We start from the raw sequence: 17500 nt of genomic DNA, 5'->3' as shown, positions 1-17500 counted from the left end.
CACGTTCTCGTAAGTGGATGCACGGGTGTGAGTGTGGCGGTGGTGGTGGTGGTGGTGAGAGCCGTGCATTCCCCAGGGAAGGGGAACGCCCGCCACGTGCAAGTGTGGCGAGGAGCTTCACCACAAACACTGTATTCTCTGTACCACACATGGCTGATTCCCTCATTAAAAGCTGTAGTACAACCACTTGTTTGTATCTCCTTCAGGTATGCTCACACCACGCCTGCCTTCACTCACTACTCGGCGACTGTGTGTGTGTGTGTGTGTGTGTGTGTGTGTGTGTGTGTGTGTGTGTGTGTGTGTGTGTGTGTGTGTGTGTGTGTGTGTGTGTGTGTGTGTGTACGCTGATGTAGTGATCCACGTGCACACCACTGACTCGTGCACTCGTCAGGTCTTGTCTCACCACGTGCACACAAGAACCTTCGGTGCACGCTGCATGTCAACTGAGACTATCTTCCAAACGACCATTTTAACTATCTAGCAAGTGAGGCACAATAGTCAAACACGGAGGAAACATGGAGGAAACACAGACGCACCTACACACCCAATAGCAAACACGGAGGTAAAACACAAACGGAGACACGGAGGAAAAACAAACAATTTCTACCAAACATCCAGACATCCCAAGCACTGCTAAACCGTAAAACACTAAAACAAAATACTCTTAACATTTTTATCAGTATATAATTAATACAACTCAAATTATTATTATTATTATTATTATTATTATTATTATTATTATTATCATTATTATTATTATTATTGTCGTTGTTAATCTTAAAAGAACGTTGGCTGAATGAAAGGTTCCTGAGCCGTGATTGGCCAACCAGCAGCCAATAACGAGGCAGCATTATTCTGCCACGTGCGTAAATAAACAAAGAGATGAATCACAACAATTAATAAATACACAAACAAATAACTCAATAATTAAATAAATAAATAAACAGATAAACAAACTAAATACAAACACAACAACAACAAAATAAACAACAAGAAGAACAAGAAGAAAAATTTATTTACATTCTAATAATAAAAATGATAACAACAATAACAACAACAAAAACAACAATGATAATAATAATAATAATAATAATAATAATAATAATAATAATAATAATAACAACAACAACAACAACAACAACAACAACAAAAGCATTTGTTTCTAATTATGCAAAACAATTCAACAAATAAACAAAAAATAAAATAAACAAATAAAAATGCAAAATAAAAAAATATATATTGATTTTTTTTTCTCTAAACGCTCCCTCTCTCTTTCCCTCTCCCTCTCTCGTTCACCAAGACCAAGATTCCCTCCCGCCCCCTCTCTCTCTCTCTCTCTCTCTCTCTCTCTCTCTCTCTCTCTCTCTCTCTCTCTCTCTCTCTCTCTCTCTCTCTCTACAACTGCTACTACTGCTACTAAATAATAATAATAATTAAATAATTAAAAAATAATAATAATAATAATAATAATAATAATAATAATAATAATAATAATAATAATAATAACTAATAGTGTGTGTGTGTGTGTGTGTGTGTGTGTGTGTGTGTGTGTGTGTGCAGGAAAACTAGAGGTGAGCCAGCACAGTGGGGCCTGGCGCGGGGAACAACAACAACAACAACAACAACAACAACAACAACATTTTTTCATTGTTCGCTGAGAGGAGGAGGAGGAGGAGGCGGAGCAGCAGGAGGAGGAGGAGGAGGAGGAGGAGGGTAGAAGTACTAGTCATATATTGAGAGTTAGAGGGGACAACACACACCACCTAACCTAACACAACCCTTCCCTTCCCCACACCACACACCTGTCCAACACACCTGCACATACCTGCACTGAGGAACACACCAACACTGCACCTGCTCGCACGCTCGCCTTCCAACCGCTACTACCACCACCACCACCACCACCAGTCCATCCTCACCCAGGGAGTTGCCAGCGCTCACCAGACCCACAAGTTCCCTCCCCTCTCACTCACACTCACGAACCCCAACTCTCTCTCTCTCCTCTCTCTCTCTCTCTCTCTCTCTCTCTCTCTCTCCTCTCTCTCTCTCTCTCTCTCTCTCTCTCTCTCTCTCTCAGGTGAGGGTGTTCTGGCCAGACTCCACCTCCAGGGAGCCTCACATATTGAGAGTGGACGCTCAAGAAGACTTTGAAAATAGTCGACGGTTTGTTAGTGGCATAGATTCCAAGTCGATGATGAGAAGCAGGGGCGAGTACTGACGCCACTTGTCCGCCATGTTGGTAATCCTTTGGCTTATATGAGGGTGTTTGTTGGGTGTTTGTTGGGAGGCTCCATGTTTGTAGGGGTGTTTACTTGTTTGGCTCGCTTCTTGGCTCTTTCAATTGGTTGTAATGGTGAATACTGAATTTTTGTCGTTTGCTGAAATGCAGACGCCATATTGGTTTGCCACACTGGTTTGCTCCTCCGCCATTTTGCTACCCCTGCTGCACATTTCAGAGATTTATTTTTGTTTTTCTTTTCTTTTGTTTTTTTTTCAGCGATAAAAGTTTTGAATGATTTGTTTGTTTTGACAGAGTGGCTTTGTGTGTATTGTGTGCGTGTCTTGTGTGTGTTGGCCATCTTGTGGTGCTTGTTGTTGTGTTACCCTTTGCACGCCATGTTGCCACTCTCTTCTGCTGATGTAGCGGCTCACACTAGAGAGAGAGAGAGAGAGAGAGAGAGAGAGAGAGAGAGAGAGAGAGAGAGAGAGAGAGAGAGAGAGAGAGAGAGAGGCCATTTCCTATGTCCGTGTGTCTGATTGTCACTCCATTTGCTCTCTCTCTCTCTCTCTCTCTCTCTCTCTCTCTCTCTCTCTCTCTCTCTCTCTCTCTCTCTCTCTCTCTCTTCCTGTCTCCCCAGTGTCACCCCATCACCAGCCAAACAGCCCCATCACCACCACAAACACCCCAAAACACCCATTCGCACGCCCATTCACCCCCATCACCCCAGTGCCTCACTTACCGAACGACCTGGCCTCAAGGGTCTTGGGGGAGAGAGAGCGGGCGGGGGGCAGGGGGGATGTCACTGCCTCACTCATAATCCCAGGGGCGCCATCAAACACTGCCCTGCGGGAGAGCACCCGCTGCCTTGCCATGGGGGAGATGGGGAGATTAGTGGGGGATGAGATGGGGAGGCTGGGGAAAGAAGGGGTGATGGGGAGGCGTGGTGAGGCTGGGAGGTTAGTTCATGATGGAGATGGGGAGAGATGGGAGGAGATGGGGAGATTAGACTGGGGAGGTTGGAGGAAGGAAACTGATGGAAAAATGTGTGCTTAGTTCAAGGCGTGGGACGGGGAGGAGATGGTAAGATTAATTTGTGGGTATGGGGAAGTGGGGAGGTTAGGGGAGAGAGGGAAATGGGGAGATGAATGCTGAGTGACGTCTGAAAAGGGAGAGAAATAGGGAGGATAGTCAGGGGAGATGGGGAGACTAATTTTGGGGAGATTGTGAGTGAGATTGTAAGGGGAGGTTAGTTATCAGGGTTTATGTTGCAGTGGGGAGGGTAGTGTAGTGGTGACAGGATGGGGAAGACATGGGGAGATAAGGTGAGGAGGTTAGACTTGGGAGGGGACGGGGAGTAGTAGTTATTATCTTTGCCTTCACTCTCCCCTCCCCCCTCTATCTTTCACATCCGCTGCTACCCTTTTTAAGCTCCCCTTCTCTCTCTCTCTCTCTCTCTCTCTCTCTCTCTCTCTCTCTCTCTCTCTCTCTTTATATATATATATATATATATATATATATATATATATATATATATATATATATATATATATATATATATATATATATATATATATATATATATATATATATATATATCATTGAGATAGGAAGGTTGGAGTGGCCTTGAGGCGTCCTGGGTGAAGCCACCCAACTGTCAGGCGGCCATATTGTCGTAGGATAGGCAGCAACTGCAGGGCAGAGATGAAACACGTCATGGAAGTATTTCGCTATGTTGGAATGTATGTATGACCCCTCTTTTATGTTGGGGTTGGGATGAGGTCCCATAGTTACTAAGGAGAGTCAGGTCCGTATGGGTTGGGCTATGATGAGTCAGGTTAGCTCGAGTTAAGCCTGTGTCAGGGTGCTTATTAAGGAGTGTCAGGTCTTGACCCAAGTCGACCTACACATACTCTCTCAGTCAATAATTCAGTAGAGCTCTCGTATAGAGAGAGTAAAGACAGGAGTGTTGCTCCGTGCGTGGTGTGAAATGCCGACTACCTGTGTTGCATTTGGGTGCAATGAACAAGCGAACAAAAAATCTGATCCATCCATTACATTTCACCAGTAAGTTATTTATATATTCATTTATATATATATGATGTTCTAGGAAGTGTGCATGATTTTCATAATGAAGACTGACGCACAGGAAATATATAGGCGCTTTGATTATTTGATCGCAGTGTTAGGAACATGTTTACAGGCTACCAAAGGACCCGAGCAGAAGAAAGGAATGGCTTGCAGCTATACGAAGAGACAACTACACCCCAGGCAAACAGGCACGGCTCTGCTCCAAGCACTTTAGACCTGATGATTTCGACAGGACGTCCTTGTGTTACGTGAGGCTGCGAGATGGTGTTGTTCCCAGCATATTTGAGGCTTTCCCTTCACACTTACAGAAAAAAACAAGCAAAAGGAAACCTCCCAAATCTCGCCCTCTCTGTGATCCTGCCCCACAAGAAGCGCAAGATAGTGGACATTCTACTTTAGCTGTGCCGGAAAATCCTGTGCAAACAAACTCAGGTGAGTCACCAACCAAAGCCCAGCTAAAGAGGAAGCTGGGAGAAACAGAAACACAACTCGTGAAGTCTAGAAAAAAAAATTAAACTGTTGCATCAGAAAACAAGACGACTCAAGAAAAAAAAATGCCGAATTGTGTTCTGTGATCAGTGCATTGAAACAAAAAAACCTAGTAAGGAATTCAGAGAGAAAGTGTTACTGTGTAGTGACCAACCATATGCAAAGCTGTCAACACATGCTTGGCACAACATTGTAACACTTGTACTGTCTGAGTTCCAGGAGAGGATTGTCTTCTCCAGCCTGGCACTACACATGTTAGACAGTGAGCCTGTCACTAATCATCTCCTGTTACTAATCAAGGCTGTAGCCGAGACCTATCTGCAGGTCAGGTACAGATATGCAGCCAGACAGTTTACTGCAAGACTGATTTCCCGTAAAGGGGTCAAAAGTAGAACCACGATGAACAAATTAGTATTATTTAGTGGAATGTGATTATGTATATAATCTATAATATCTAGTTATAAGGACATGTTGGCATACAATATATGGGTAGCAGTAACACAGTAGTTTCATTTGACACGGCAGCATATTATAAATGAGTGTAAACAGTGTAAAAAGGGGTACAAGAAAAATGCTTGGTAAGTGACAGCTCCCACATCAATATGGCGGACGGGGGAGAGCGGTGGCTTCCTCCTGCCAGTACTGCCCGCGCGGCTCAGGGCCACTCCAACCTTCCTATCTCAATGATATATATATTGACTGGAAAGATCAAATTCTCTGAGAGAGAGAGAGAGAGAGAGAGAGAGAGAGAGAGAGAGAGAGAGAGAGAGAGAGAGAGAGAGAGAGAGAGAGTAAAAAAGGTTTGCAAAAATAACGTAATAGAAGCTCCATCTCTTTCATTGTTCGCTGAGAGGAGGAGGAGGAGGAGATAGAAGTACTAGTTATATATTGAGTTAGAGTGGACAACACACACACACACACTGCAATGGTCGCCTCGTGCGTAGCCCGCTCTCCTGGTGCTGAATGGGAGGGAGCAGAGCAGCTCACCGCAGCGCACATTAACCTCCACTTTTCTTGCCTCTCATTGCGAGTAGTCTTGTGGCCGAGTCACGCCACGGCTAGCCTGGCCAGTCGCAGACAACCGGTCTGGAAGCAATCGGCGGCCAGTCTGGGGCCGCTCGGCAACCAGTCCACGAGCGGCCTCGGGTGCACGCACCATGGCGGCTCAAACCTAACCAAACCTAACAGAACCTAACCTAACCCGACTCGATATAATGAACCTCCCAGAGGCTGAGCCCTGCTGCCTGCGGCCGCCAGTCCATCCTTCTTTCCTTCTTTTCGTCCGTCTCTCTCTGTTTACCTGGAATGGCTCACCAGTTTTCTCTGCACATTTTCTGCTTTATTAATCTTAACTACGCTCTGTTGGGTTAGATTATTTTCTTCCTACATTTATTACTTGTGTAGCTTCCCTTACAGCGCATTACACGACTGTACACCTAGCTACAAGTGAACACCGGAACACTGCAGCCCTCAAGCAGGCTGCAAGGCACGCCACACGCCCCTGACCTGCGGCAGTGGTCGGTGCTTCTCACACTTCCCTCAGTGACGGCACCCCTCACTTACGTCACCCTTTCAGCGGCAGCCCGCCTCCTCAATTCAGTGTTTGGCTACAATCGTACTTGTCTGAATTAGTTGGATAGGTTAATTAGAACAATGATCCACACTTGTGCCGGAATGAAGCAGCAGCACACAGCCAAACACACAGTGCACGTATCATTGTCATCATCAATACTGCCGTGGTACTCGTCGCTGCAACTGATGCCCCGTCCACCCTTTACCTGCATTTGCACGTGCAATGCACGCGTTGAGCAGCTGGCGCATCGGCAGCAAGCTGCTTCCCTTGTCCCTGAAACCGTCGCCCTTGGCTGCTGATCACTGGGAGTGAGAAGCCCGCCAGGTAGGCCTGCCAGGTAAGAACACCGGTGTTTTCCTTCACCACTCCCTTTGCTCAGTACGGCGTGGTAAGCAGGTGCCGTCATGCACACACTGGTGATGCTGCTCAAATAACATCACCGTTTTCATTTGAGAGCTGCGTCACCTTGGGTCACCTTGGGTCACCGTGGGTCACCTTGGGTTAGGTTCAGACTCGTTCAGTTCATTAAGTTCACCGCTGGTTCCTTCACTGCGCAAGTCACCACTTGAAAAAGCGTCACACTTCGTCCACAAACAAAACGCTCGCAGTCTACAAGGTTATTTCCATATCTCTCACATTTCTACACACACACACACACACACACACAAACACACACACGGTACACTCACCCTGCAGAAGGCGTGGCAGGTTGCCGGGCAGGAGTGGTCCTGTGTTTGCCTCGTCTTGGAGAGCGAGCGCCGCCGCGGGCCAGGCCAAGGCCCAGCTGCAAGATGGCGGGCAGGGCTCACGGCTTGCCTGGCGTGACGCACGAGCCGCGGCCACGACCACCACCACCACCATCACAGCCAACACACCCACCATCACCACCGCCACCACCACAGGCGACACACCCATCACCAGCACCTCCACCACCACCACCATACACTCCTCAGCACCTTCACGTGCCGCCTGCGTCACGTCACGTCCCCACGCCGCCCTGCCCGCTGCCTCACCGCCGCCACAGAACTGCAGCACTTCACCGCCCTGCACCACCACGTCCATCCCTCACCGCCGCGCCGGTCACCACCACGCGCCACTCCCGTGTCACGCACCGTGTTGTGTTACACGAGGGGACACGTGTAACACAACACCAGAGGTTCACACACCGCCGCACCGTCCACACCAACAGACGGGCGCTGCTTGCCGCGGCACACTGAGCCTGGCGTGTGCGAACTGACTGCGCCGTGACGGTGCGGCGGGCCTTCAAAACCTTCTCCTCCTGCACGATTACCTAATGAACTGAAGCCTCACTTTCTATTGCGGTGAGGTCGACTGAGTATTTGTGAGGTAATGAGGGGTAGCGGGAACAGAATGACGGCCCGTCAAGCACCCTTTGATCACAGGGGCATCCACCGGCCCATCGCGGTCACAGTCGCCTCTCCACACCCGTGGCGGAGGCTCACGAGCACTGCGCGTGCGCGCGGGCACTGCACATTCAGTGATTCAATCATTCACAGCATTTTTAGTCAGTATAACTGAGTGCATTTTAGTTATGTGAGTAGATTACAGCACAGATTTTGGTGGCCTGGTGTTACAGCTGATGTGTAGAAGTAGCCAGCAGCACGTGATCGCTACCACAAGGCTGGTGTTGGTTCCAGAAGACGTCACCGGCCCTGCACTCTGCACCCACATCCACAAAACCATGGAAATAAGTTGACAAAGACGTGTCGCTTGACGCCATCACAGGAGGGCTGTGTCTGCGTGGCGATCATGGAGGACTACTTCACCAAACGGACTGAAGCACAACCGCTGAAGGACAAGACTGCCAGAAGTGTAGCTGTCTTCATCTGAGACCGTATGTCGCCATGGCGTGCCAGCTGTCCAGATCAATGAGCAGGGTCGGCAGTTGTGAACAATGTGTCGAGGCAGCTGCGTGGTCTGGGTGTGGAGCAGCGGATCACCAGTGGATGGCATCCCAAGCCAACGGTTCAGCTGAGCGAAGCAGCCGGACAGTCCAGGCATCCCTGCCGGAGGTGTGAGTGGGGGTGAAGCCTCGATGGCCGGGGGATCTGCCTGGTGTGGTGTTTGCTTTCATCACAAGCAAGAAGAAATGAAGAGGGTTTTGTGCATTTAATTTGATGCATGGTCGCCCTGCCGTGCTGCTACCTGTTGAAGTCCAGCCAGGCTATTCGGTGTGTAGACGCCTCAGTGAAGCATCTGATTGTGACTTCGATGCATCCTCCCTTCAGGAGCGGCTGCAGTGTGTTGCTGACCTTGAATCAGCAACACAAGTCTCACTTCGAAAATAATATAGGGCAGAAGGACAGGGAAGGAAGGACACGTGAGCAACAACCGTATCAACGCTCATGCTGTGTGGGCAGCGGATGCAGAGATTGGTGGTGCAGCTTGCCTGCTCAACACGCCCATTGTGATCCATACGGAGGAGGACAAGAGGGTGCAAGAAGCTGGCTGTCATATGACTCACTGTGTGTGGCTCCCCAGTTAGGTAGCACTGCTGCCAACTAACCGCCAGGAACATCTTATTTGTGTTCTTAGTGTGTGTGTGTGTGTGTGTGTGTGTGTGTGTGTGTGTGTGTGTGTCTCGAAGGATTCTGAACAACAGGAATTTGCGATGTGTTTGTATGAGGAGCAATGACATGTGATCTGTCAGATGCTTTTGTCTTTGCAATAAAATAGTCAAACTGCATCCTAGTCAATCTTTTAAATCCCAGAGGACTTCCCTTCATGGAGAGTCTCTCTCTTCAGCTCATAATCAGCAGAGAAGTTATGTTCTGGTGCTTAATATAACCTGTCACTTTTCCTAACATGCTCATGAGGATAAAACAATGCCTTATCAAATGAGGATAAAACAATGGTATCAAACCTTTTCATGTAATGAAGGCAGTCAACTTAGCAGTTATTGTTTTGTGACTTTCTTTGTAAGAAAAAAATGAGGGAATGTTCTGAAGGTGGAGGGGATGAAGAGAGGCAGGTGAGGGGGAGTGACTTCCAGCCAGGCTCATACCGCTCTGGTGAGGCACTTGAAGGGAGTGGCCTGGACCTGCTGCACGGATCCAGGAACGCTGCAGGACCTACACTGATTTCAAAATGAAGAGACGTCAACTTATAAAGGGAAGTGTCGTGACAATGTCGGGGTATAAATTTAAACTCAGGTTCACATCACTCAAGAGAATCAAATTATTTCATCATTTAATCCCAGCGGACTCTCTGTCATGGAGATCTCAATAAACTTGCAGTCAACAAAGGCGTTTCGTATCATACAAGGTCACTTCTCACGTCTGCATGAAAACAGAATGCGTTGTCGTATACGACTTTTCATACAGTGAGGCAGTCAACTTCGGATATCTTGTTTTGTTTATAGCGGGAAAAGAGAACCTAAAGGGAGAAATCTGAACCTGGAGGGAGCACTGGAGGTTCAGATCACTGCCCAGCTTGGAGCCACCGTACAGTGACTTTACCCTTGGCGCGGATCACTCAATTACGAGGCGAGACTGAAGCCGTTAAATTTACATTGTTTAGAGAGACGTAGGTTAAGAGGGGACCTGATGGAAGTCTTTAAGTGGTATAAGGGTAACAACAAGGGAGACGTAAGCAAAATTCTCAGGATGAGTAACCAGGACAGAACAAGAAATAACGGGTTCATGCTTGAAGAAATTGGTTCTCAAACAGAGTGGCAGATGAGTGGAACGGACTCAGCAATCAGCAGGCCGTTAGTGGCGAGTCTTAGGGAGCTTTGAGAGAAGATTAGACGGGGTGATGGATGGGGAGGACAGCTGGAAATAGGCAGGTATATTTCACACAGGGACTGCCACGCGTAGGCCTACTGGCTTGTTGCACCTCACCTGACTTGTCTTGTTAGGTTAACGCGACTTGACACAAGGTTCAAAGGTTTACATTCCTGCCACTCATCACCAATCGCTTCTTTCCTTACTCTCTCCTTATCAAACAGTCTGCTTTATTTCTTCTTCTTCTTCTTCATCTTCTTCTTCTTGTCGTTGTTATTGTTATTTATCCTGTTTTTTTTTTCTTTTTTTTTTGGTATTTTGTTGTTAATATGTTTCTCTCTTTCTTCATCATCTCTTCCTCCTCCTCCTCCTCCTCCTGCTCTCTTTGTTCTTGTTGTTCTTCCTCCTCTTTCTTTTTTCCTTTTATTCATATTTCTCTCTTTCTTCCTTCTTCTTGTAACTATTATTTTTTGTAACCTTCTCTGTAATAAATAAACAAACAAACAAATGAATAAATAAATATAAATATATCCGTGGTGATTTCATCCTGTTATTTATCTTTTGTTACCTTTGTTGTTGTTGTTGTTGTTGTTGTTGTTGTTGTTGTTGTTGGTGGTGGTGGTGGTGGTGTTGGTGTTGTTGGTGTTTCATTTGAACGGCGGCCATTTTGTCAGTTTTGTTTACTTATTTATTTATTGTTTGGCTTCCCATGTCATGAAATATTGTGTTTAATTATGGTATTACTTGTACTCATCTTTATTTTATTAATTATTTGTGAGGAGGAAAATGAGGAGGAGGAGGAGTAACAGGAGGAGGAGGAGGAGGAGGAGGAGGAGGAGGAGGAGGAGGAAAAGGAGGAGTAAGAGGAGGAGGAGGAAGAGGAGGAGAATACAAAGGAATACAAAGGAAAGCCAAACAGCAACAGACCTTTTGGTCCTTGCAAGGCTGTTTGGTAACTACTTCTAACTAGCTACAGGGAAGAGAGACAGGACAGCACAGCAGAAGGCTCCTCCCCACCCACCACTCCCTCCACCCAGCGCTGCCATGGAAATAGTTTCACTCCACCTCCACTGGAGAGAGAGTTTCACTTTTCCCATCTCTCTCTCTCTCTCTCTCTCTCTCTCTCTCTCTCTCTCTCTCTCTCTCTCTCTCTCTCTCTCTCACACACACACATATAGATAGGAAAAAGAGAGAGAAAAAGGAGGAGATTTTTACTACTACTACTACTACTACTACTATACTACTATCAGCGAAATAGTTTTTTTTTGGTAACTTTCACGGCTCCTTGTAGGCTGATAGCCCGAGAGCCACCTGTTAGTCAGAATAGTCAGCGCACGTGAACATGTAAGACTATCGCCAGCAGTAAAGGGTTTGAGAAAAACAATGATGGTAATAATACACATTTTCTTTTTAACGCAACCATAGAAAACGTAAGATACACCCTCAATATTTCAAGGGTAACAAAGGTAAAATATCCAGGCTCACTGATCAAGGTAAGGCTGCAGCAGGTAACGATGCAAACTTGAATAAAAAATACGTTTAAGAAATAGACAGGAGGGAAGTGGTTCTCAGATAGAGTGGTGGATGAATAGATGGACTCCGTAATGTGGCTGTGGGTGCTGAGTCACTAGGGAGCTTTAAAAGATTAGACAGAATGGTGTGCTTTATATAGGGAGTGCCACGTGAAGGTCTGATGGCGAGTGGAAACACCGCTGTGCCCCGCCACACTGCCAGCTACCTACATCCTGCCAGTGACGTCTGTGCTTGTCCTGCACAACAGGGAGAATTCCACCTGGGAATCCTCCCAAGCCCTGTGTACCGGGGACTCCATGTTGAGTCCCGCCTAGGCATCTTTTCTCTCCACCTGTATTTCTCTTTTCGCCCTTAGTGTCCTCCTCACTGGTGAAGGTGAACCCCGCGGGCAGTGCCTCAAGGGGGGGCCCTTAGAAGGGCTGCCTTAAGCCAGTGAGGAAGGTTCCAGCAAAAACTTTGGATAGGGTTAGGTCGTACCTCAGGGCAGTTGCGTGGGCTTTTAGAGGCTGGACTGCTGAACTGAGGTACTTAGGTAGGCTCCTTCCATTTTTCTGTCCTTTAGTTGTGTTGTGTGTCGGGCCTCGGCCCCTTGTAGGTTATATTATTGTATTGACATGTAACAAGGATGGCACGAGTGAAGATCAAAACGCACAATGCCAACGAACCTAGAAGAAAGACAACTCTCCTGAAAATACTCAGCAACACTGACATATATCCAACCAACATCATTCCAACTCAACATGGATATGTTGTCATCTCTTCACACGAACAACAAGAGAAAATATTTCAAGACCCTATCAAGAATGAATTTCAACAACAACATGAATTCACCCCAGTGACCCCGCCAGAATTGAAGGCTAAAAGGACTGTCATAGATACCCTTCAATGTAAACTCACACATACACGCAAACTCTGAGGAAGACATCACCAGTGAGCTCTATGTGCCCACAACACCTACCTGGAAAACAAAATTGACAATGTATTCAAATTCCCAAACTCTAAGACGATCAAAATAACATTCACACAAGCTCTGTTTGCGCAAAAAGTACTGAACATGGACTCAAACTATTTTCCATGAAGATCCCTCACTACCAAACCCAGCAAGAGAAGTTTTGCCACATACAAACATGCTTCAGATGCTATATCAGGTCGAGTCCCACATCACTAAGGATTGCCCAAAGAACAAACACCACAAAACATGTTCACAGTGCGCCGAGGAAGGCCACACTTGGAAGAACTGTAGCAAAGAGAGCAAAAATTGCATCAATTGCGGAGAAAATCACAGAACTCTGTCAATGAAATGCAGATATAACAGGAAAGAAGCAATTAAGAAGAAAGGAGAAGAAGAGAAGGGAAAAGTAACTTACTCCCAAGTAGCGAAAACCAACACCAACTCAATTATGAACAACACCACCTTCACACAGATCAGCAAAGATGAACACCTCAACATTTATTCTTGTATGATCCACGCTCATCTAATGAACGTAATTGAACCCGGCAGTTATGCAAATGAACTGAACGCTACTTTGAAAGCAAACAGCCTGCCACAAATCAACCTACCAAACACCCCCAACTCCACCAAACTCCACCTCGCTATTCTTGCTGACGGCGGAAAACTGGTTGACACGATGACAGAAGACCCATCTACCGATACACACAATAGACACCAAATTACAACAACAACAACAAACACACACCAACAACAACAAACTGACAAACAAAATACACAACAAAACACAAAGAAAGAACTACACTGCAAAGACACACAACTTGAAACAATATCCAAGGAAAGTAATGGCTGGCCAGACCACAGACAACTTAGCCAGCGAGTCACACCAATACAAGACGGGACCTACACATTCACATACAATGAACCAACAGCAGACGCACACCAAGTACTTGATCTAATAGAAAATGGTGAAATAAGAATGCATGACTGCTTTATCATACTACAGGACAGTATATTTAGGAAAAGAAGATCAGGACAAATAAAAGAAAGATCACCATCACACACACACACACACACACACACACACTAACAACATGGCCCTTCGTAACCTAACAATAATACAACACAATGTACTACACTGGTTTAATAGAAGGATTTCACTATCTAACACACACAGAATCATTGACGCTGATGTAATACTTATAAACGGTCACTGCACACACGAAAACACACCAATTAAAATCCCAGGATACAACCTACACACAAAAAATACAATATAAATTTCTTGATGTTTTTTTTTTATCTCATTTAATTGCAATAGAAGTCATGACCACAACTGGCAAAATTATTACTTCCACACTATATCAACCCCCTTCAAGAAACTTTATACCAATTCCCGACTTCACCAAACTATTCAGACGCAACATCCCAGTGTACATGCTAGCCGATCTCAGTGCAAACCACCCCACTTTGTGATACACTCACAGCAACACGAAAGGAAGACAGCTCAACACACTCATACACAACAGGCTAATTCAACACACAGGGCCACAATTTCCTACATATTACACACGCAGAAGAAGGACAACACCTGACATAATATTAACAAACCACAGAACGTACCACAACACATACAACAGCAGGACCCCTCACCACCAGCGACCACATACCAGTTATATTTACGATATCTACCGCACCCATATTAATGCCATCACCTACCACACCATATTACAGTAAAGCAAACTGGCAAACATTCAAAACACACGTCACCAACACACTACACAGTAACACACTAGACAATGAAACACTTGAACTATAAACACTGCAACTGACTACTGGCATCAAGCAATACAGAACGCAACACGGCAATCAATCCCCACTTCACTATATAAATGCCTTCTACAACATTTTTATTAATTTATTTATTTTTTAGGTGTTGTGTGTTTAGGTTAGGTTTGTTGTAGTATCCCCACTTCACTATATAAATGTCTACCCTAACACAAACATAATGACACAACAAAACCTCTCAAGACACTCTTCACTGAATTGCAAACGTATTCAAGTGTTCATGGGTGGAATTTTAACAATTACAGATATGATAAACAAATAAATAAAGTCTCCAGTACCTACAAATATTGACCGGTAATAGAGAAAAAGAACCTCACTACATATTAAACAAAAACCACATCAAAGTAGACACAAATGGGATAAGGAAAGAGTACACAGGGAATATTGGAGAGAAATATTTAATGGAGAGCTACAAAACATCCGAGATAATATACAAAGAACAATCCGCTATACTAATTGTAACACAGGCACACTCACCACACACCCCACACACATGATGGTAACCGCCGAAGAAGTTAGAAACATAATTAAGTGTTGACAGTACCAGCCCCGGGTGAAAGTGAACCAAACCATCCTATCACACCTGGCACACATCCTATCACACCTGGCACACATCCTATCACACCTACCAGACATCCTATCACACCTGGCACACATCCTATCACATCTACCAGACATCCTATCACACCTACCAGACATCCTATCACACCTGGCAGACATCCTATCACACCTGGCACACATCCTATCACACCTGGCAGACATCCTATCACACCTGGCACACATCCTATCACACCTACCAGACATCCTATCACACCTGGCACACATCCTATCACACCTGGCACACATCCTATCACACCTGGCACACATCCTATCACACCTGGCACACATCCTATCACACCTGGCACACATCCTATCACACCTGGCACACATCCTATCACACCTGGCACACATCCTATCACACCTGGCACACATCCTATCACACCTGGCACACATCCTATCACACCTGGCACACATCCTATCACACCTGGCAGACTCAGCAATATTAAGACTCACAGACACATACAACAGCGCCATCTCTGCAGGATATTTCCCAGATAGATTTTAAAAATGTCATTATCAGACTCATACCTAAACCCGACAAATCTCCACAACAACGTCAAAACTACAGACCAATTTCGCCGCTAGAAGTACCAGGGAAAATATTACAAAGAATAATCAATACCAGACTGAAAACTCACCTTGAGACAAACAATTTATACAACACCAACCAGTTTGGATTTCGCAATAGCAGGGGCACCACACATGCATTAGCAATCATCACTGAGCAAATAGCGCAATACGAATCAGATAAAGTTTGGCATCATGGATCAAAACACAAATTACTTAAGTTGCACTACCAATAACTATCGAAAAATTTTGATGTGATTTCCTAACAGACCGCACAGCATCCATTAAAATAAATCACCATACCGGACCAAGATTTAACCTGAAATGCGGAGTACCACAAGGAAGTGTCCTGTCACCAACACTCTTCACAATTTACACCAACGATATACAACACCCTCAACAAAACCTCAACATCAGCTTCGCAGACGATATAACACAAATGACTGGCTACCCAGGGAGATCTAGGAACATGCTAAACATCAAAACTGAGCGAGCAATAAAGGCAGTTAATGACTATGAAAAAAAATACAAAATAAAAAAAAAAAACGTTAATAAATTCACACGTCTCCCTCCATCTCGCAGCCAAACGAGATGAGGAAGAAATAGAATTAAAACATAAGGGGAAATGCTTAGGATTAACCATAACCACGTCTGGCTATTACAAGCACATTCAGCAACGTAAAAACACAACAGACTCAGCACTAAATGAATGATACAAGCTATACAATATGCCAGAAAACATTGAAATACACCTAGTTAAAACACTAATCCTTCCCATTCTTGATCATCCACCTATCCCAATACACACTATGAGTAAAAACCAAATACCAAAAACTTCAGAAAATACAAAATAAAGCCTTAAGAACCAGAACAACACCTCTAAACATGAGAATACACAACAGATAAGGAAACTGAAGCCTCGCCTACGTGTTTTCTCATCAAGTTAGCAGTACGCTTATCAAGTTACTTATCTAAGTTACTAATTAAACTCCTAATGGAAAATATTTGAACCACCATAGACCCTAAATAAGTAGGCTGTTACAAAGATACCAGTTTATTTATGGGCCACAACAGTGAAGCCTAGCCTACGTGTTTTCTCATCAAGTTAACAGTACGGTTATCAAGGCAGTCAGGAATACCAGCAGGGAGCAGGATGTCACTCAACCTGACCTGCACGTTGATGTTTCATGCTTGTGCTGTGGTGATGCTAATGAGGTGTTGTGTGTGTGTGTGTGTGTGTGTGTGTGTGTACGCAATGACCGCTTCGCAGGACTGGCTGTGTCACGGATGGCTGGAGGAAAATAAGAGTTTTTATTATGATTTATTATTATTTTGATAACTTTGAACACACTGATCGTATTAAACCTTCTTCCAGTTTAAATTTTCATCAGTAATAACTCCTAAGAATTTAGTAGAAGAAACACTAATTAGGTGACAGCCTCCATAAAAGAATTTGAAATTACTGACAACAAAGCGTCTTTCAAACAATATGAAATTAGTTTTATTAATTTTTACGGTTCATTTATTTGCGGTTACCGATCTGAATATGTTACGCAATTCTTGATTCAATTTTGTATTTAAGTTACACAAATCATTATCTGTTAGGTTCGTATCACTCAGCGAAAAGAACGTCATTTATCACATCACTAACATTACAAGTAACATTCATGTATTATCACAAACAATAAAGGGCCTATTATAAAACCTTGTGGCACATCTTGAATTTTTTTTTTTCTATTTGACATTAATTGTTACAAAATACAGACTGTTTGCTACCTGACAGACAACTAGCAAACAATTTTAGCGGGTAATCTTATAATTCCAATGTTTTATATCTTTACTCATATCAAAAACACCTTGGGGAGAGTGTGTGTGTGTGTGTGTGT

Source organism: Scylla paramamosain, chromosome 19, assembly GCF_035594125.1.
Source record: "Scylla paramamosain isolate STU-SP2022 chromosome 19, ASM3559412v1, whole genome shotgun sequence".
Classification (NCBI taxonomy): Eukaryota; Metazoa; Arthropoda; class Malacostraca; order Decapoda; family Portunidae; genus Scylla; species Scylla paramamosain.
This window is presented reverse-complemented; position numbering follows the sequence as displayed.